This window comes from Callospermophilus lateralis, chromosome 3 (genome assembly GCF_048772815.1).
Source record: "Callospermophilus lateralis isolate mCalLat2 chromosome 3, mCalLat2.hap1, whole genome shotgun sequence".
NCBI lineage: Eukaryota > Metazoa > Chordata > Mammalia > Rodentia > Sciuridae > Callospermophilus > Callospermophilus lateralis.
In genome coordinates, this window is record NC_135307.1 from 34,290,305 (window position 1) to 34,311,159 (window position 20,855).

A 20,855-nucleotide genomic window follows, 5' to 3' on the forward strand; every position below is an offset into this window, starting at 1 on the left:
AAGGACACACCCCTAGTTACTTCCTCAGCTTCTCCAGCCATGCTTCAGTGGGCCTGAGTTACCACCCAGTACAGTAGTCCTTTCAAATTAGGATGTAATGGTTAGGTCACAACTCTCATAATATAATATTTAATCTCTGAATATTTCTGCATTAATAAAGGAGCTTTTGGAGGCCATTTCACACTTAAACCATAACAGGAAGAAAGTTGTGCTACAATCAAGATGCTTCAATTTCAGCTCCACCTATTTGCATGTCTCTGACATCATGGCACTGAGGAAAGAGCTGGCTTGAACATCTATTATGTGACTAATTGGGAATTTGATCTTATGCTATATTATTATGTTTACTTCAGAATTGTTTTCAGAATTAAATGAAATAGGATGCTATCATAGGTTGAATTTCTTAAAAGAAGAACATGAATTGAAATTATTTTGCTCATAATTTGTTGAGGAAAGCAAGTTAATATGGAGAAGAGTTAAGCATGGATGTTGTTCAACTGTAATCTTGATATTTGCCTGATATTTTTGGGAGCTCTGGGGCATGAATATTTCTGCAGATCTGATCCCTCCCACCTTGAGGTAAGGGGGTGAGACTGCCAACATTTTATGTGCAAAAATAAAGTACTGAAGTCTTTGGCAGTGGTTTTTCTTGGAATAGTGGTATATACTATTGGACAATGGTGACTCTTAGTGGCAGAGGTCAATTTTGTGGGTAAAGACCAACTGTGGGTCAAGAATAGTCAACACTCATTGTGGGGAGCTACCCTGCACACAAGCTAAGGACCCCCCATCAGTCTTGAGTAAAGGGTGTTGGACTGGGATCACACACCACATGCTGTGCAAAGCCAGAGGTCCCTACCTTAGCTTGACAAAGAAGTGCTTCAGCTCTGGGCTTGAGCAATACCCAATGGGACTGGGCAGCTCTCCTTTTGAAATATTATCTCCTGCCTTATTTGGGTGGAAAAGTCCATCAAATGACTTTTCCCTAATAAATAGAGGGGTTCAGGGTACACTCGCTCTCTTGCCCTTTTGCCTTCCCTCATGGAAGAGGACCCTTGAGGTCGCAAAGCAGTCCCACCCTCGGCCTGAGAAACTCATGTCCATTTGTTGGGTGATTTCTTTGCCATTTTCTTAGCTTAATATTGCAGCCAGCTCTTCTGAACCCAGCTCATCTCTTCAGCATGGGCAGCTGGAGAGAACTCTTAGCATGTGGGTATTGTTTACACCAACCTGGGACAGGGGATTTAGGCTGAACACCAACAGCATCTGCTGTTAACATGGAAATTTGCTGGGACATGGGTGGCATTCACTTGCTTTCTAATTTCTGTGTTCTAATTTTTTACTTTCATCATCGATTTAATAGGGTATCTATACCTGGTCTTTTCATTCTTGGAAATAATTGAACTCAAAGCACTTGTTAATAGATTGTTACTTAAAACTAAGTTTTAAAAAAATAAAAATAAAAATAAGTCTTATACTTTTATAAGGGCAGTGTTTTAGTCATCTTTTTCACCATTGTGACTTAAGGACCCAACAGAACAATTGTAGTGGAGGAAAGTTTATTTGAGGGCTCATAGTTTCAGAGGTCTTAGTCCATTGAAGGCTGGCTCCATTCCTCAGGGCTCCAGGTGAAGCAGAACATCATGGCAGGACAGTGAGGCAGAGGGAAGCAGCTCACATAGGGATCAGGAAGCAGAGAGAGACTCTGCTCTCCAGATACAAAATGTATACCCCATAGTCACACCCCAGTTCCCACTTCCTCCAGCCACATCCTACCACTTCAGTTAACACTCAGTTTATACCTATCAAGGGATTAATTCACTAATTAGGTTAAGGCTGTAACCCAATCATTTCTCCTCCAAACTTTCTTGCATTGTCTCACACATGAGTTTTTTTGGGGACACCACATTAAACCATAACAAGCAGTGACCAGGAAACCAGTATATTATTATCTCAATTTGTTTTGGTAATGATTTTATGACACTATGTCTGTAACTTTACCCAGGCAGAAATGCCTCTGATAATCAGTTGATCATTTTGGACTTTCCTGAATAAAAGACATACAGGAAGAGATCCCACCAAATACACTTGGGAATGGCTAACATGATTCTGTTCTTTGTTTATCTTTAAGAATGAAGGGCTGGGTATCAGCGCAGACTCCCTATGTCTTTGTGCACATGCTCCATACAAGGTGCCTTCTTGAGTGGGGTTGGCTGGCAGGATGGTCTGTGGGCATGCACGTGCATGGACAGGATTTTCATTAAAATGAAAGTGCAGGCAGTGGTCAGTTCAGTTGCTCCTTTTCTTCCCTGTGTCTGATGCTAGTTTGAAGATGGACGAACTCTGTCAACTACTAACATCAAAATCTTCAGCCTTCCCAGATGTCTCATTGCAATTTAGTGGGAGCTGAGTGTCTGGGTGCTCCTCACACACAAGCAGCAGCAGGATGGAGGGCACAGAGGGAGGCTGCTGTCCCCTTCACACACTCACATTCAGTCTGTTCCTTTATGTCCCTTTCTCGTGCCCTCCAGCACATCTACTCTCTCAGCCCAGATCTACTCCAGAATCTGTGGAACTGGTCTCCTCCACTCACATTCCCACTGTGATCTTCACAGGGCTCATTCTGGGCTGTGCTTTTCCTTTCTCTGTTTCATCCATCAATGGGCTCTTATCTGCTTTCCATTTTACGATGTTGATACATTTCTCTTATAATTATCTTGCCATCATGAAATGAGATTCATCTGTTTATTTCTTTTAAAAAAATTTTATGTATTGATTTTTTTTCTTTTTTTGCCTTGAGCCAGGGAAAGTTATGACTTAACACTTTAACATTATACTTCATTGGTTTCTCAATTTCATGATAATCTCACAGAAACTATTGGGAAAAAAACTTTCTCTACTTCAACAAGCAAATTTCTTTAGCTCCTTAAATATGTAACTTCCAAATTAAAATGATTTTAAAAGGAAACATATTGGATTTTTAAAATATGGGTTATATACAATTTTGCAGGGGTGGGTCATTATGTTGCCCAGACTGGCCATAAGTTTGTGGGCTCTGACAATCCTGCTGCCCCAGTCTCCTAAGCAGGTGGGACTCCAGGCTTCACCATGCCCTGGATGTACAAAATATTCATCCTTGCCTTGATAAAGATCAAACAGATTTTCTGCCACTGAGGAGTAATCAAATGCTGACTTCATCTGAACAGGGAGATAGAATTCTTCTCTGTTTCGAGCCATTCATGAGCTGTGTTTGTGAACTATGCACACTGAAGCTATATGAGGGGACAAGTCCAGCATTGCATGCTGATTGGGCTGCGTGATGCAAGTATGCCTCTCCTGTAGCTCTGCTTGTGATCCTATACAGCACCTGAAATGGGTGTGACTTGGCAAGATGTCAATCAATCTGCTGACCACAGGACATCAGGAAGCAAGACTCTACCTTTGAAACCTTATAGCCTGCCTTATTTGGTGAAGAACTTTCCATGGAAAATCCTTTTTGTGTCCATTCTTCCCCCCATAAAAATAGATTCTGGTGCAGCTCTCTTTTTCCAGTGAGTTGCAGCGTAGAAGCTGACCCTTAAGGTTGCAGAGCAGTCCCACCCTCAATCTGAGACACTCATGTCCATGTGTTGAGTGGTTTCTTTGCTTGTTCTCTTAGTTTAATGTTGCAGCCAGCTCCTTTGAACCCAGCTCATCTCAGCATCAGGGCAGAGATGGTGAGACTTCTCCTTTTGTTAGTTTCTTTGTTTCTGTTCGTTTCTGAGCAGTAAGGGAAAAAGGAAAGAAAGGCGGGGGATAAGCAAAGAAGAAAGGAACCCTACACATATGAACGAGTTCCCCACACTGTGCTCCTTGAGATAAATTGCTGAGAGATTGAATCCTTCCAAGGACACGATCTTTCCGTTCTCCTTGAGTTGCTTCATAGAGGCTATGCAATTGTACTATTCCTCACCCACTGTTCCTGTGATATCCCTGGTTGAACATTGTCTTTGCATCCCCCAGCCTTGTACAACAGAGCACCTTCCAAGGCAGTAAATGAGAGTATCTCTCTGCCCTTTGTGCTTTTGGAGGTTTCTGATATTTCCTCACCCCATGCAGTCTTGCAGTGGCTCTGGGCTTGATGTTTCACACTGCATCACTGGTCACATCTTCAGTCTCCTCTGGATGAACTTCTTCCTCTGGGGCCCATGCTTCCGAGAAGTGTAGATGCTGAAATCCAGTACTGAAACTTGTGGACTTGCTAGATACATCACAGAAAAACTGAATTAAGTGCAAGGCTGTGTGTCTACTCCTGGCCACCGAAGTTTTACTTACTTAAGAATTTTATTGGTTCCTTATCATTATACCTCATACTGGGATTCATTGTGCCATATTTGCACATACACATGATGTAATCTGAAAAACCTCATTCCCTTCCAACTGCCCTCCTCAAATCCTCTTCTACTTACTGATTTCCTATTATTTTTTTTCTTAAAAAGTAATAATAGATCTGGTAGATAAGAGATGAATACATGTACTTAGAAAACTTTAATCAGAATCACATTCTAGAAACATTTAAAATTTCAAACTGACCTTATGATTTGGTTTTATATATATGTAAGAAACTATATTCAGGATGGTGACACAGATTAGAACCCAGGGGAGAAGTGGTTTCAGGCTGGTATGGGTAGGTGTAGTGTTCAGAAAGTGGTTCTTCTGACTTTGGAAAAGGATTCCTGTTGGTTAGGCTCTCATTTCACTGGTGATTCTCTCCTTCTCTTTGTATTTCACTTTTAGGCTCCAATGTATTTATGTTAAAATAAGTTGTTCAGAGAAGAGTTTTTTTTATTAGGCCACAGAGCAGACTGCCCTCATTTGTTTGGCATATTTCCAACCTGTATGGGTCCACTGCATGCTTAGCTCAGGTGAGGGTCACTGACAAACTCTCTTTTGTCTTCTGTAATTCTGAAAGTTTTCTTTTACTTCAGGTCTGCTGGTTGTACTCCCTTCTGCCTTATTGAGTTCATGAGTATTTGCTACCTTTTTTGGTCTCTTTTTCATTATTTCCAGAATTAGATATTTCTGCCATATATTCCTAACCCTTATTCTACCTAAATGTCTCTGTAGGTGGGTCTCTGTTAGTCTACCTTTTAGTGTGATGTTCCCATAACTGTGCATAGTATAACAGTCTGTTCCAAGCATTGACGATGACAGCAGGACTCTCACTTTCTTTTCTTAAAATGTGATACTTCAATGATTTTCTGATAGCCTTAACAAATATTAGAGTTTTTGAACAGAAATAAAGGAGTCGTCACACTTTCTGACAAAGAAAATTATAACTTTTATTAGTTTGGGTAGATTAATTAATGACATGTGATCCAGGCTGAGATTTACTATGAGTCTCTTGTTTATTTTGCCTTTTTTTTTTGCTTTAGCAACAAATAAATAATTTGTTTTCCTCACTCTGATGCTTACCTCTAGCAGCACATGGCCATATGAAGACTTGAATCAACCTAAGGCCACTGATTCTTACCCATTCTGTCTGAGGAATGGCTTTGCAAAATACTATGGAGTATCATCTGTATTCAGATCTAGAATACAATCTTCTGTAGCTAATTTTCAGTTAAATTGTTGTACTCTTCTCCTGTTACATAACTACCACTTCTCATGTACTTTAAGATTAATACCATGCACTGCAGAAGGTGACATCATCACAGATTCTGAAAGGGACATGCGCATTCCCTGGAAGTTGGCACATCACACCTTGACATGGGAAGGGCACAGCCTGTCTAGATCCCCGGTCCCGCCTCTGGCCTCCAGAGGGCGATGTTGCACACGGAGGCGTCAGTTCTCACTGAGCATCCTCTTCAGCCACGGAGCCCCTCCTCCCTGCCCCTGGCTGATGCTTCCTCACTGATGTAGCTAAGGGACCTGTCGCTAGAACAAGGGACCAGAGAGCATCCAGACTACTTAAAGGAAAGCCTCTTTCTAACCGTTTGTGAAACTTGTCCAAGCAAGGGACTCGTGCAGCCGCCCATCTCCACTCAGTGTCCCAGAGGCTCAGCCACCGCGACCTTCCCACCCGCGGATCCCTGTAGCTTTCCCCACCAGCCATGCTCCTGCTCCTGCCGGTGCTCGCGATGGTTTTCACCCTGAGTGAGTACATGCCCTTCCCTCTCCCTTCCACCAAAGGGCCCCTGTTTTGATTGGAACTGGAGAGAGTCGCCTCTTCTCCACAGCCAGGTCTGCGCTGCTTTTCCTGACTCAGCATCAATGTTGCAGGAGGAAGCGGAGCCCAGTCAGTGACCCAGCCTGACCGCCACGTCCTGGTCTCTGAAGGAGCCCCTCTGCAGCTGAGGTGCAGCTACTCATCTTCTGTTCCTCCCTATCTCTTCTGGTACCAGCAACGCCCCAGCCAAGGCCCGCAGCTCCTCCTGAAGTACATGTCAGGGGCCACCCTGGTGACAGGCATCAATGGTTTCCAGGCTGAACTGAGGAAGAATGAAACCTCCTTCCACCTGAGGAAGCCCTCAGCCCATTGGAGCGACTTGGCTGAGTACTTCTGTGCTCTGGGTGACACAGTGCCTGGGGCTGCAGGGGGAGCTGAGCACAAACCTCCTGACACAGGGCACTTTCTGTGACACACAGGCTCAAGCTGGGGAGATTTCAAGAGGTTTTCCTTTTCTGTGCAGCCCAAGAGGACAGGGTGGCCTGAGCCCTGGGGAATATTTGTTTCCTGAATATTTGCCTCCATGTCTGTGTACTGCCCCCTTCATGCTGGCTGTGGCCCAGATAAAGGTTTTGTGTTGAATTTCTCCAGGAGGGACCCCTGTCTTCCCCCACAACTTCATGCTCCAACTCCCACCTGACACCTGCACTCTGAAGAACATAGCTATAAGGGCTCTCAAGTTAAAAAAGCAGCAGCACTTTCATTTTTAAAAGTCACTTCTAGCATCCACTGTGATGATTAGCATTGCCTCAAAGGGACTTAATTTAGTGACTGGCTACAGACATCCTCTAGTTTTTTTTGGTGAGCTATTTTTTCCCGTTTTACTTCTGTACCCCTTTTCATTTCTGTTGGGAATTTTCCTGACACCACATTTATCCTTTCATTGTCCTTTATTTCAGTCAGGTTTACACTTTTCTTGGACAAGAGTATTTTAAAGTTATGGTGAAAACACTTATGTTCTACTATTTTTTAAAACTGTAAGTCTGCAATTCAGTAACTGGGAGCAAAATATAGTACAACAGACCTCTAGAACTTTTTTATATTGTCTGACACTTGGTTCTCCTGGACCAGCATCTCCCCATATCATCCTCTTCTTAGTCCCTGGCAACCACCATTCTACTCTGCTATGAGTTTGACTAGTTTTGATACTTCATCTAAGGGAATCATGCTGTATTTGTCCTTCTAAGACTGGTTTATTTCAATTAGCATGATGTTCACAAGGTTCATCTGTATTGTTACACCTGGCAAGGTCACCATATTTTTAAAGGATAATGATATCTAATTTATGTATATGCCACATTTTTTATCCATTTATCTACTGTCTGACATTAGGTTGTTTCCACATCTTGATTGTTGTGAATAGTACTGCAACACACAAGGGAGTGCAAATATCTCATTGAGATCTCAATTTCAATTATTTTGGATAAATACCTAGAAGTGGGATTGTTGTATTATACAATAGTTCTATCTGTAAATTTTTGAGGAAGGTCCATACTGCTTACCCTAATGGATGCAACATTTTGCATTCCCACAACCATGTTCAAGGGTTCCAATTTCTCCACTTCCTCACCAATACTTGACTGTCTTTTATTTTCAGACGTAGCCATCTTCATAGATGTGAGTTAAAATCGAATTGCAATATCTCATTCCTCTGATGACTGGTGAGTTGAGCACAAAGGACCCTGAAGAGACCTAAGACCATTTTGAGAAGTTAGAACAACCTGAAGGTATAACACCTCCTGGGGTCTGAATATATTACAAATCTTCAGTAATTAAAACAGTGTGATTCTGTCATTAAGACATACATACAAACTAATGGAACACAACAGAGAACCCAGATATAAGGCCATGAATGTACATTCAACTGATCTTTGTCAAGGATACCAAGCTCACACAATGAGTAATGAAATAAATATAAATGTTCAATTAAAATATTTCTACAAAAGATTACGTTAATAACTTATGGTTAAACATTTTAGCAACTCATAACTACCATGAAAATCTGTAGGACTGATTAGAAGGAAACTGTTTCTAAGCCAGAGAAGATGAAATGTTACTTAGCACTAATTCATAGTTGAGGAAGTGATTGTGATAGTGTGTGAGTGGTGTCGTTCCTTCCCTGGTCACCATCATTGGTCCTGTTGCTGAGCTGCCCTCTGTGCAGCTAGGAAATAGCTGGCTGAAAGCCCCAGGAGATCCTGTACATGGGGTATAGAAGAACTTAATTTTCTATTAATTACTATAAACATATTCACATCTGATTGACCTGTGCTGAGAGCTGTGGATAAAATTCAAAAATTGTACTTAGAATAAAAATTATACCTTTTAAACTGAGTCCCCTTTCTGCATTTTCAACAAAATAGAATGAAAGCTAATGTGCTTGCTTTGGTAATTTTGACTTTTGTAGCTTTTATAAAACTAAAAAACATTGTTCTGACAAGCCAGGCGACTCTAGTGTTTGAACACAACTTCTTTACAGAGAGTGAGAGTCTACCAAAATATCTGGTAGACTTTGTCATTGTTCTTACCAGGGATAAGGGATAGTGGGCTAGCAGTTTGAATGGAATATTCTTGAAGCATATTTTAAAATAGTCTTTATGTAAATGGTTTAATTTATACATAATTATTATGCTGAAGTATCTTTTTTGACATTGTAAAAACTGATGCCTCAGTGTGCTTGATTTTAGCAGCTTAAAGAAGTACTTATTAAGGAAACATATAAATATGAAGTACCTCACATTGAAAGTTATTATGCTATATTTTTAATGTAACAGTGCAGATCTTGTTGGACACATGAATGTGTATAATTATGTTAAATGTAAATGTTTTAGTCATCTTTTTTTTACTGTCATGATTAAAGACCTGACAAAGAACCAGTTCAGGGGATGAAAAGTTTTTTTGAGGGCTCAACAGTTTCAAGGTCTGTGTCCAGGCATAGTCGGCCTCATTCCTCTGGGCTTGAGGAGAGGCCTCATTCCACCATGGCAGAAGAGTGTTGCTGAGGGAAGAAGCTCATATGAGGACCAGGAGAGACTCCACCTGCCAGATACACAGTATATATCCCAAAGCCATGCGCCTGATGCCCACCTCCTCCAGAACACCACTCAGTTAATCCCCATCAGGTTCATAGAAGAAACAACAACAAAAAGAATGCGTAATGGGAAACTAGAATCCCCTTAGTGATTTGTGAATATTCATTATCATTTCCATGATTATTAGTGATGTTGGACTAATAATCTTTTGCCATTTATATGTCTTTGGGGAAATGTCTAGTCAAGTCCTTTTCTCATTTTTAAATCAGTATTTTTATTTTTTTCTATTGAGTTTTAGGATTTTTAAAATATATATATTGGGGATTAACCTCATATCAGACATGATTGTGAATATTTTCTTTCGTCCCATAGGTTACTTTTTTGCTGTATAAATTGTTTCCTTTGCTGAGGGGATTCAGTTAAAACAGGGCCATTCGGGTGGCTCTCATCCGAAATGACCTGTGTGCATGTAAGAAGAGGAGATTAGGGCACAGACAGCACAGGCAGAAGGGGGACCAGTTGAGGACACACTGAGAAGATGTCTATCTGCAAGTCAAGGAGAGAGGCCTCAGGAGAACCCAGAGCTGCTGACACCTGGACTTTTGACTTCAATCCTCCAGAATTGTGAGAGAATAAACTTTGTTGTCTAGGTCACCAGGTCTGTGGTATTTTGTAGTACAACTAGCAAAGTGGCACTTCATATATGCAGCCTACTGTGCAGATGGATGTGGGTACTGGACTGGGCCCCAGGAGTCGGGCGCATCATTTCCAATGCTGACTCAGGAGCCAGTTATGGAATAAATGAAAGATTAAGAGTTTCCTTTGGGGCAGTGGGAGTAATTACAGTAACACAGGGATGACAGGGCTGCAGAGACAGTGGAATTACAGCTGCGTACATCATCCTACCTGAGCTACTTTGCAGGTACCACCTGCAGAGTCCAGGGCTCAGAAGAAGAGCTCATGGGTGCTCAGAGGAGGGCTTCTCCAGACTGATTTTCTGTGCTGTGCTGAGTTGGTAGATTTGAGCCCAGTTCCCTGAACCTATTGAGGATTCCCAAGCAAACCTGGTATTTACTAATTTGTTCCTTTTTAATTTAATCAAATCAGAGTTCATTTCCATTGCTCACAAAATAAAAGCTCTGACATATATAGTCTCATTCCAGCATTAGATTAAAAAAGAGTCAGATCATCTTGAAGATATATTTGTAGAAATTGTAATAGTAGCAAACTTAACAGTGCTTCTCAAGGGTATCCAGTAGTTTCTGGGTTTCAACATTCTTCCTTCATTGAGTTCTTATCTGAATTCAACTGTATCTGCTTTTATTCTAAGCTGGAACCAGCATTCAAGGCAGGAAGAGAATGGACTATATTTCAGGTTCCTTCTGTGTCAGTTCTGCACACTTCACCATCCAGAGCCCATTCCCTCAGCAGGATGATATTGGTGCCACCAGATGTCAGTGTCTCCCTCTTCTTAGACTTAACTTTCTGTGTGTGTGTGTGTGTGTGTGTGTGTGTGCTTGCGCGTGTACAGGCACTTCCACCCTTACTTGCTTGCATGTGTATTCAAAGCAAAGGACTGAGTTTGCTGCTGACTGGCTGGGTAAAAAAAAATCGAGACTCGGGGGAGGGGGAACGGAAGACTAGATAAATGTTCAGCAATGGGAATTCTTCTGACTGAGGAACTTGGCTCCCTTTAGGGCACAGAGCTGTGCCTCCTGTGATCCCAATAAGGAAGGAAGATGCAGAAACTCCTGAGAGTGTGTTTGGCGACCCTGTGGCTTCAGTTGGCCAGTGAGTGGGGGGCTGGGGGAGATGGGAACAGGAGACTGGAATTTAGAGCCCACATGCTAGAGAGGTGAGGTCTTCCTGTGATTTGGGGAATAGGATTTGAAAGTTCAGGAGTGACTTCTGGTCTCTGGCTTCATTTCTGCCTAGGGGTGAACAGCCAACAAGAAGAAGAGAGCCCTTGGGTCCTGAGTGTCCAGGAGGGAGAAAATGCCACCATGAACTGCAGTTACAAAAGTAGTACTACCACTCTGCAGTGGTATAGACAGGATTCAGGTAAAGGTCCTGCTTTGGTGATCTTAATACGTTCAAATGAGAGAGAAAAACACAGTGGAAGACTAACAGCCACCCTGGACACCTCCACCCAAAGAAGCGTCCTGTCCATCACGGCTTCCCAGGCTGCAGATGCTGCCACTTACTTCTGTGCTACAGATGCACAGTGATCAGCAGGCACCTGCAGCCCTGTCGCAAACCCTGCCAGGGCTGCTTCCCAGAAGCCCTCTCCATGGGTGGACTTGGTGGTTTCACATCCTCCATGTGGTAGGAAGAAAGTCAGTTCAAATTTATGATTTTTTAAAGCATTTTGGAATAGGCTTAAGGTCATGAGATATGGAAAGGGAACAGCAATGCCAGGCTCAGTTCTGCCCATCTTGGCTCCATGCTCTCAGGCTCATCCTCAGTGTAGGTGCCCTCTATATCCTAACGTGACTTGAAGGATTTCAATCCCTGATTCCAAATGATTCTTCATATTCTAATTTTATCAGGAAAAAAAGTAAGCCCTGAACACCAGCAGAGGACAAGGAAAGAATGCTCAGTATTGGAAGGTGTTTTAGTCAGGTTTTTTCTTTTCTTTTTTTTGCCTCCTGTGACTTAAAGATCTGAATAGAACAATTTTAGAAGAGTAAAAGCTTATTTGGGGGCTCACAGTTTCAGAGGACTCAGTCCACAGAAGTCTGGCTGTATTTCTTGGTGCTTGAGGTAAGGCAGAACATCATGGCAGAAGAGTGTGGCAGAGGGAAGTGACTCACATGATGATTTAGGAAGCAGAGAGAGACTCCATTAGACAGAAACAAAATATATAACCTAAACCAGGCCCCCAATGCCACACCTCCTCCAGCTGCACACTACCCACCTTCAGTTGCCACTCAGTTAATCCCTATCACGGGATTAATTCACTGACTGTTAAGGCTCTCATAACCTAATCATTTCTCCTCTAAACCTTCTTGCATTGTTTCACATGTGAGTTTTGGGGGGGACTCCTCACATTCAAATTGTAACAGAGAGTCTCACCTGTCCTATTGCAGCTCTAGACCTGTTTTATCTCAATGTCCTCAGGCTCATCCTCAGGGGGTCTTTGAGTTGCCTGAGATGACTCTTGCTTTCCTCTGGTTCCAGGGAGTGATGAACTCTTAGGCATTGGGGTTAGGAGGGGTATTAGGATGTGTCCAAGCAAATCTTCCATCTCACAGCTGAGGATTGGAGCTGTTGAGTGATAAGAGAGGGAAACATCTGAATTGGATACTGCCATTTAAGGTTTGTGTAATTTCCAAGCCTCAACTTCTGCATGAGGAAAAAGGGAATCTGTAAGAAAGTCCTAGTTTCTCCGTCTAACAGGAGAGTATATTCTCAATAGACAGGACCTGAAATGCTGTGTTGTGAAAGGCTTCTAGGATCAAGTACATTGGTTTTCCATCTATTTATTCTCCTCCTATTAAAATAAGTAAATGCTGACTATGGTTTTCTTGACACAGTTTTGAAACCACTGAAAATGTGTTTGTGGAGGGCATATATTTATAATGCATGCTTGGTGAGAAAGACGCAGGGGAGGGGAAACACAGGTCAGCACTGTGGTTCCCCAAAGCCCCACCTTGACCTGCCAGCATCACCTGTGCCAGAGGTGCCCAGAGCACCACAGAAGTTGTGGACTACTGGGCTCAGTGCTGGCTCACTCAGTGGGCTCTGTCAAGGTGATGGGTTTGTATTTTTAATGAATATATGAGCCTTATTTAGAGATTGGCAGAGCTTCTTGTTACAGAAGACCCCAGGAGTGTTTTTAACAAGGAGGAGGTTACTTTTCTCTCATATAAAATAGTTCTATACAAAGCAGGGATGTCATTTGTTGGGGGCTTCATAGTGTTGTGGGGGACCTCGGGTCTTTCCAGCTTAATGTTTCTCATCCTTCAGGTGTTCCTGTTGTATTTATATTCCTTCCCCCCCCAAAAAAAAACCTGCTAGAGAGCCTTCCATGTCATACCCCTTCTAGGTGGAGAGAAGATCACAGGCCATGGGTACTTGCTGGCAGAGAAAGTCCTTTCCCAAAGCCCCACCCAGCAGTCTTCATTGACATTTCACTCACCAGTCACCAGATGTGCCCCCCACTCCCACCAATGGAGGGGTAGATGGGGTTCCAGGACTTCTTTTAAAAAATGTGCCTGTGCTGCCATCCACATCAAAATAGAGTTCTATTTTTAAATTTGGAATTTTCTGTTGGATGACAAATAAATGTTTTAAATTTTTGTTTTTATAATATTTCATTTTATCAACACATATTAATTATGAATATTAATGGGGTTTGATGTGATAATTCCATATATACATACAGTATGCACTGACCAATCCTACCACTTTTCCCAACCCTCAGCCATCCCAGTCTCTAGTAATCACTATGCTACTTTCAGGTCAACTATTTTTTTTAACTCCCATACATGAGAGAGAACAGACTGTGTCTGACCTATTTCACTTAAAATAATATATTCTAGTTTCATCCATTTTGATACAAATGAAAGGACTTTACTTTGTTCTTCTTAATGGCTAGGCAATATTCCATTGTGTATATAGAACACATTTTTCATTTTCTACTCATCTGCTGACAGGCACCTCAGTGGATTCTATATCTTAGCTATTGTGCATCACATGAACAAGTGTGCAGGTATCTCTTGAGTTTGCTCATCTCACTTTTATTTCATAGAAATAGGGTAGCTGGATCATATGGTGGTTCTATTTTCATTTTTTGTGGAATCTTCATACTTCAGAGGTTCTACTAATTTGCATTTCTGCCACCAGTGTATGAGAATTCTATTTCCTCCACATTCTTATCAACATTTATTGTTCTTATTATATTAATTATTTTGGTAATAATTCTAACTTGAATATTGAGAGAATATCTCATTGTAGTTGTGATTTGTGTATCTTTAGTGGCTTAGATAATGAAATTTTTTGTTTTTCTTCTTCTAAGAAATATCTATTCAAATAATTTGTGCAGTTTTAAATTATAGGACTTGCTTTTTGTTAAGTTTTTTGAGTTCCTTACATATTCTGGATATTAACCCTCTGTCAGATTAAATTTTGACATATATATTTATTGCATTCTGTAGATTGTCTTTTCACTCTATTGATTGTTTCCTTTGCTGTGCAGAACTTTTTCATTTGATATAATCCCATTATTCTTTGTTGTTGTTGTTAATACTGGGAAGGGAATTAAACCTATGGGTGCTTTGTCACTGAGATCCATCTACAGACCATTTTTTTTTTATTTTGAGGCAAGGTCTCACTAAGTTGCTGAGGCTGGTCTCCTACTTGTGATTTTCCTGCCTCAGCCTCCAGAGTTGCTGAGATTGCAAGTGTGCACCACTGCACTCAGCCCATTAGTCAATTTTTGAATAAAAGCATATGTCTAAGCATCTGAGTGACTAACTTATAATTAAACATTCCTATTGATTATGATTTTTTTGTGACATTTTCACCAAATTAATGGTAAAATGGGATAATAACATTTTATAAACCAAGGCATCATGGTTGCTTCAGTGAATAAAAGTTTTCAGAACAATTTTGTTATTATTTTCATTATGTTCTACACACAGGCTAAATGCCAAAGAACTTGCATTAACATAGTCACAGCTCTCTTCTTTGCAACTTGCATTCCATTCTAGGGAAAATACCACATTCAAAGATGGAGAACAGGCTACAGGGACAGGGAGAACATGGAGGGCACTGTCTCTTCTTGAGGCTAGGTGACAAATCCCCTTCTGCACATTTCTCTTTGCTTCAGCTGTGGCACAATCTTGTAGGGCAGTTTGTCTTGCTTAATACCTGAGCCAGATTTTGAAGAAAATTCCACAAGGAATCAAGCAAGTAGAGGAAGAACTGTCTCAATTTTGGTGGATTCCTGAAGGAAACCTTCTGCTGACTCTCAGACAGCCATGCTATCTGCTTCCTGCTCAGGACTGGTGATCTTGTCTATATTCAGGGAGCAGCATTTACTCAAAGTGGCTAAGATGTTCTATGCCTTGGTTTTAAGATGACCTTCGACCCTCTTGGAATTGGAGAATATCCCTATTACATTTCCAGTGTAACAATGCCTTTGGTATATTAAGAAGAATGCCATAGAGACTCTATGACCCAGGCAGAGGGCCTGTTATGGCTCTCCACACTCCCAGGGGGAGTTATGACCCTGAACTGCACTTAGAGACACAGCTGTCCCTTTCCTTTTCTGGTATGTCCAGGTATCTAAACTAAGGGCCTGGGCTCCTCCTGAGAAGCTCATCAGGAGACCAGCAGTGTTTCCAGGCAAGCCAGCTAGGGACACAGCTCCTTCCCCATAAAGACACCCTGCCTGCAGAGGTGAGCCTGGCCTGACACTGTGCTCTGAGGCTCTTGATGGGCAGCACAGGTGCAGCACAAACTCAAAGGGTGAGGAGGTCCTGGGTGTGGTCACCCAGGGAGGGGTGATTCCTCTGTCCAGTATTCCTGGCTAGAGATCTCTGTTAGGACCTTCCAGCTCTGTTGCCTCAGAGCCAGGACATCTGGAGTTCTTGGATTACTCTCCAGGGCAGAATTGGGGGAGGGACAATGTCAAAGGGAACTGGGCTGTTTTCCAGTGGAGCCTGTGTTCAGTACAGATGTTTGTTTTCTTCCATAGATAAAGAACAAGGTCCACGAGCTCTGCTACAGGACATTTTAGTTAGTTGGTCTGTGCTGAAACAAGTCACTATAACTGCTTATAAATAACCTGAGGCAAAATAGTTTATGAGCTAATCTGTGATTTCTTTTTACAACTGGAACCAGGAATGTGTGTCTTACTGATTTTTTTGTTTTAATTTGTTATATATGACAGCAGAATGCATTACAATTTATATTACACATATAGAGCACAATTTTTCATATCTCTGGTTGTACACAAAATAGGGTCACACCATTTGTGTCTTCATACATGTACTTAGGGTAATGATATCCATCTCATTCCACTGTCTTTTCTACCCTCTTTCCCCCTCCCTTCCCCTCCCTCCCCCTGCCCTATCTAGAGATTGTCAAATCCTCCCATTCTACCCCCCAACCTCATTATGAATCAGCATCATTATATCAGAGAAAACATTAGCATTTAGTTTTTAGGGATTGGCTAACTTCACTTAGCATTATCTTCTCCAACTCCATCTATTAACCATCAAATGCCATGATTTTATTTTCTTTCAATGATGAATAGTGTTCCATTGTGTATATATACCACATTTTCTTTGTCCATTCATCAACTGAAGAGCATCTAGGTTGGTTCCACAGTTTAGCTGTTGTGAGTTGTGCTGCTATAAACATTGATGTGGTTGTGTCCCTGTAGTATGTTGTTTTTAAGTCCTTTGGTAATACACCGAGGAGTCGATAGTTGGGTCAAATGGTTCCATTCCAGTTTTACAAGGAGCCATCATACTGCTTTACATATTGGCTGAACCAATTTGCAGTCCCAACAGCAATGTATGAGTGTACATTTCTCCCCACATCCTCCCGAATACTTCTTGTTGTTTGTATTCTTAATAGCTGCCATTCTGACTTAGAGTAGTTTTGACTTGCATTTCTCTAATTGCTAGACATGTTGAACATTTTTGCATATATTTTTTGATTGATTGAATATCATCTTCTGAGAAGTGTCTGTTTACTTTCTTGGCCCATTTATTTATTGGGTTATTTGTTTTTTTGGTGTTAAGATTTTTGAATTTTATATATATATATATATCCTAGAGATTAATGCTTTATCTGATGTGCATGTGGCAAAAATTTGCTCCCAAAATGTAGGCTCTCTATTCACCAAACTGATTGTTTCTTTTGCTGAGAAAACCTTTTTAGTTTGAGTCCATCCCATTTATTGACTCTTGATTTTAATTATTGTGCTACAGGAGCTTATTAAGGATGTCAGGCATGATGCAGATTTGGGCCTTCTTTTTCTTGTAATTGGCACAGTGTCTGTGGTTTAATTCTTAGGACCTTGATTCATTTTGTGTCTTAATGATTTTAACAGGAGAGGCTCCATCTTTAGTAAATGGAACTTTTATTTGCTCTGCCCTTGATTTTTTTTTTTCCCATGGGGTTGTTTAGAAATGTGAATGCTGAAAACATTTTTAAGAGGACAGCTAAGAGAGACCATCCTCCAGTCTGGGACACTGGAGGTTCAGAGCAGCCCTGTCAGTACAGGCTGTTCCAGGGCATCTTGCTCACACTGTGCCGACACACCTCACTCTCACCTTTCACTCAACCTGGCAACTCTTCAATGCTGAAGAATGACCTTGAGGTTCTGTGCTCTGAGTTGTTCAGGGTTCTGCACATGACTCTAGCAGTGAAACCTGACCTTTTTTTTTTTTTTTTTTCATTGTATTTGTGCCCACCATACTCCTGCAGCAACCAACAAAAAATTCAGGTGTCTGCTTACAACAGAGGAGGATGCCCATGTTCACTGGGATCCCAAATGGATAAAATACTCTCACGTTTCTCCACACCAAATGAACATAAACAGATGAACTTGGGCTCTTGCTGCAACCCTTGGGGAGTCAGTTCACTGGGGGAAGGTCCCTAACTTTTTGAAGATCTGGGAGCCCTGAATGTTCTTTTTCCACCTTGCATTCTCTGGTCTTGGCAGGTGTAAGGCAGGCTTTGCAAGGCCTGATTCTGCTCTCATTTCAGGGCTCTCTTTAAGAACAAGAAAATGAGCTTGGAGATACTAGTTTCTGTGGCTGGAATAGCAGGAAGCTATGAAATAAAAGCTTGATTTGTTTCTTGATAAATCTGTCTCTGCATCACATAGAGATCAACTTTCTCTATAAGAATGAATTATTATGGGCTGTGGGTGTAACTCAGTGGTAAAGCACTTGACTAGCATGCTTAAGACCTGAGTTTAATTCCTAGCACTGAAAAAAAGAATTAATTATTATAATAGCCTCAGTTTGTCCTGATTTCCACAGATTTCCAAGCTGCAAGTCATGCTTTCCACAACAAAAGTTGAGTCACTTAACTATCTTTCATATATTTTCACTTTTATCAATTTTAAATAACAGTTTTATTGAGATATAACTCCCATGCTATAAATGTATCCTTTTAGTATATTCACAGAATTGTGAGGTCATCACTACTAATTGTAGTACATTAGGGCAGTAAAACAATTCTATCTGTTACTGTAATGGTGGACACATGTCACTATGTGTTTGTCTCAACCCATTGAATGAATGGCTCTGTCATTGAAACCTAATGTAAACTACACACTCTGGCTGACAATGATTGGTCCATGCAGTTTCTTGAATTACAAAAAATGTATCTCTCTGCTGCAGAATATCGATAGGGGGAGGCTATGCATTAAGGGGTCAGAGTCAGTTTGTGACTCAGGAGACATGATATGAAATTATTCATTAACAATAAATAAAGTATTTCCCATGTTATTTTTGCCAGATTCCATGATTGGCAAGGTAGGAACAAAGGTTGAGACTAAAAGTTTACCTTCTTGTTAGAAAGTTCAAAATCTGTTTTTACTTTTTACCTTACTACCATCTGTAGGAATAAAAAGGCATATGTAAAAACCAAAGGATATATGACCATGTTAGCCTATGACTATAGTTCATAATAATTTTAAGTTCTCTATTTTACATCAAAGAAATATTGAAAATGATCCAACTCAATAAGTTATAAAACAGCTTCTCACAGCTGTCACCTCCCACTATACAGGAAGCATGTGACAGGACCCAGGCAAATCTGCCCCATATCTGGTAACTCCGTTTCCTGTTAGAGCAGATGCAGCACATAGCCCAGTAACTTTGCTTGTACCTCCTGAGCACAAGAATTAAGATCTGGATTTGAGACGAAACATAGAACATTTCTCTTGGGAAAGAGCTACCACTATGCTGGCCACCAGCCTGCTGGGAGCAGCCATCGCCTCCATCTGTCTTGGTAAGGATGTCACAAGCACAGGGCACAGGCTCTTCTCAGGCCTGAAGGTCCTGCAGAGAAGATCTTTGTTTTCTGATGAGGTTCTGAGGGATGAATAAAAGGCAATGGGATCAGAGTGCTGGGTCCTTAGTCACTCTATCCTTTTGACACCCATAGTTCCAGATAAAGGATTAGTCTATTTCTTCCTCTCTCCTGCAGGAACCAGCATGGCCCAGAAGGTAATTCAAGCTCAGACTGCATTTTCTGTGGTGGAGAACAAGGCTGTCACCTTGCACTGTGTGTATGAAACCCGCGAACCTAATTACTACTTATTCTGGTACAAACAACTACCCAGTGGGAAACTGACTTTCCTTATTCGCCAGGAATCTTACAATCAGCAAAATGCAACAGGGGGTCGCTATTCCCTCAACTTCCAGAAGGCATCCAGTTCCATCCAGCTCACCATCACAGCCTCACAGCTCATGGATGCAGCAGTGTATTTCTGTGCCCTTGAAGATGCCACAGTGAGAGGGCTGCCTGTGGGAGTCCCACAAAAACCTCAAGAAGAGCTAGGGCCTCTGGGGGGAGACCCCACCACAGACAGGGAGGAGCAGGGGCTGTGTCAGCACAGGTGGGGGTTTGGCAAGGAAACCTGAGTGCAGTTCATGTAGAATGTCCAGATGTTCACTGTGAGAAGGATGTGTAGCCTGTTCTGCGTGATAGATTGAGATAGAACATGTAGTACATATTTTTATAACACATGCCAAATTTATTTTCAAAGTACAGTTTAATAAGACTTATTAATCCGTATTGATTTCATTGAATTGAGAAAGTTTTCAAATTACCTTTATACCCAATCATGATTTTATTGATGGTGTTGTTAAGTTTTTAGAATCTTAAATGCATTTATGCATTCATTAGTACGTTGAATGCTTTAATCCACTTGTAAAACAAATGCTTTTCATTTTTTGAGAAATTTTCACAATATTTTTTCTCATAAATAATCAGAAAAATTTTTTAATCAATCAGGTCAAATAAATTATTTAATTTAGAGCTTTTCCCATAATCATACTAGGAATCTTTTGTACAAGCAGAGTATATCTGAAATGTTCCCTAATTTGCCTCAGTCTGGCTTCTCTCTTTTTGATATGATTATGATTTTTTAAAAGCATCTATATCTATTGCTGCCTACAAAGGGAGATGATTAGTTGAAAATTTGCTCTGACCCATGGATTCTCTTGTCTTCATCCTTTCTCTTCAAGTTACTGCCAGTTTGAAGATGAAACAAGATCAAGGCCAGAATGACAGCTGTCATAGCTGCCAACACCAGAGGGTCTTTACCAGTGTCAACTTCTAGACTAAACATGAAAATCTTCCCAGGTGTATAACCGGTGCTCATGGACAAGGATTTTCTTTCTCTTTCTCCACCCATGTTTCAAAAACCTCTGAATTTAATTGTCATCATTTAGAACTCAGATATCATATTAAAAACAATATTTCTTGCTTACCTAAATAAATGGGAGATCTATAAATGCTAATCCCTCTGGGGTAGAGGTTAAATGTTCTGTTTGAACATGTAAAGACTTTAAAGAATATTCATTTCTTTTAAAATATGTAAATTTACCATTCATTTTAAAATATAAATTTCTCTAAAT

At 41.0% G+C, this 20,855-nt stretch overlaps 1 pseudogene; it reads left to right on the forward strand.

The window, feature by feature from the left end:
• Positions 1 to 19,172: 19,172 nt before the first annotated feature.
• Positions 19,173 to 19,856, forward strand: LOC143394590 (T cell receptor alpha variable 19 pseudogene; annotated as a pseudogene).
• The last annotated feature ends 999 nt before the right edge of the window (positions 19,857 to 20,855 follow it).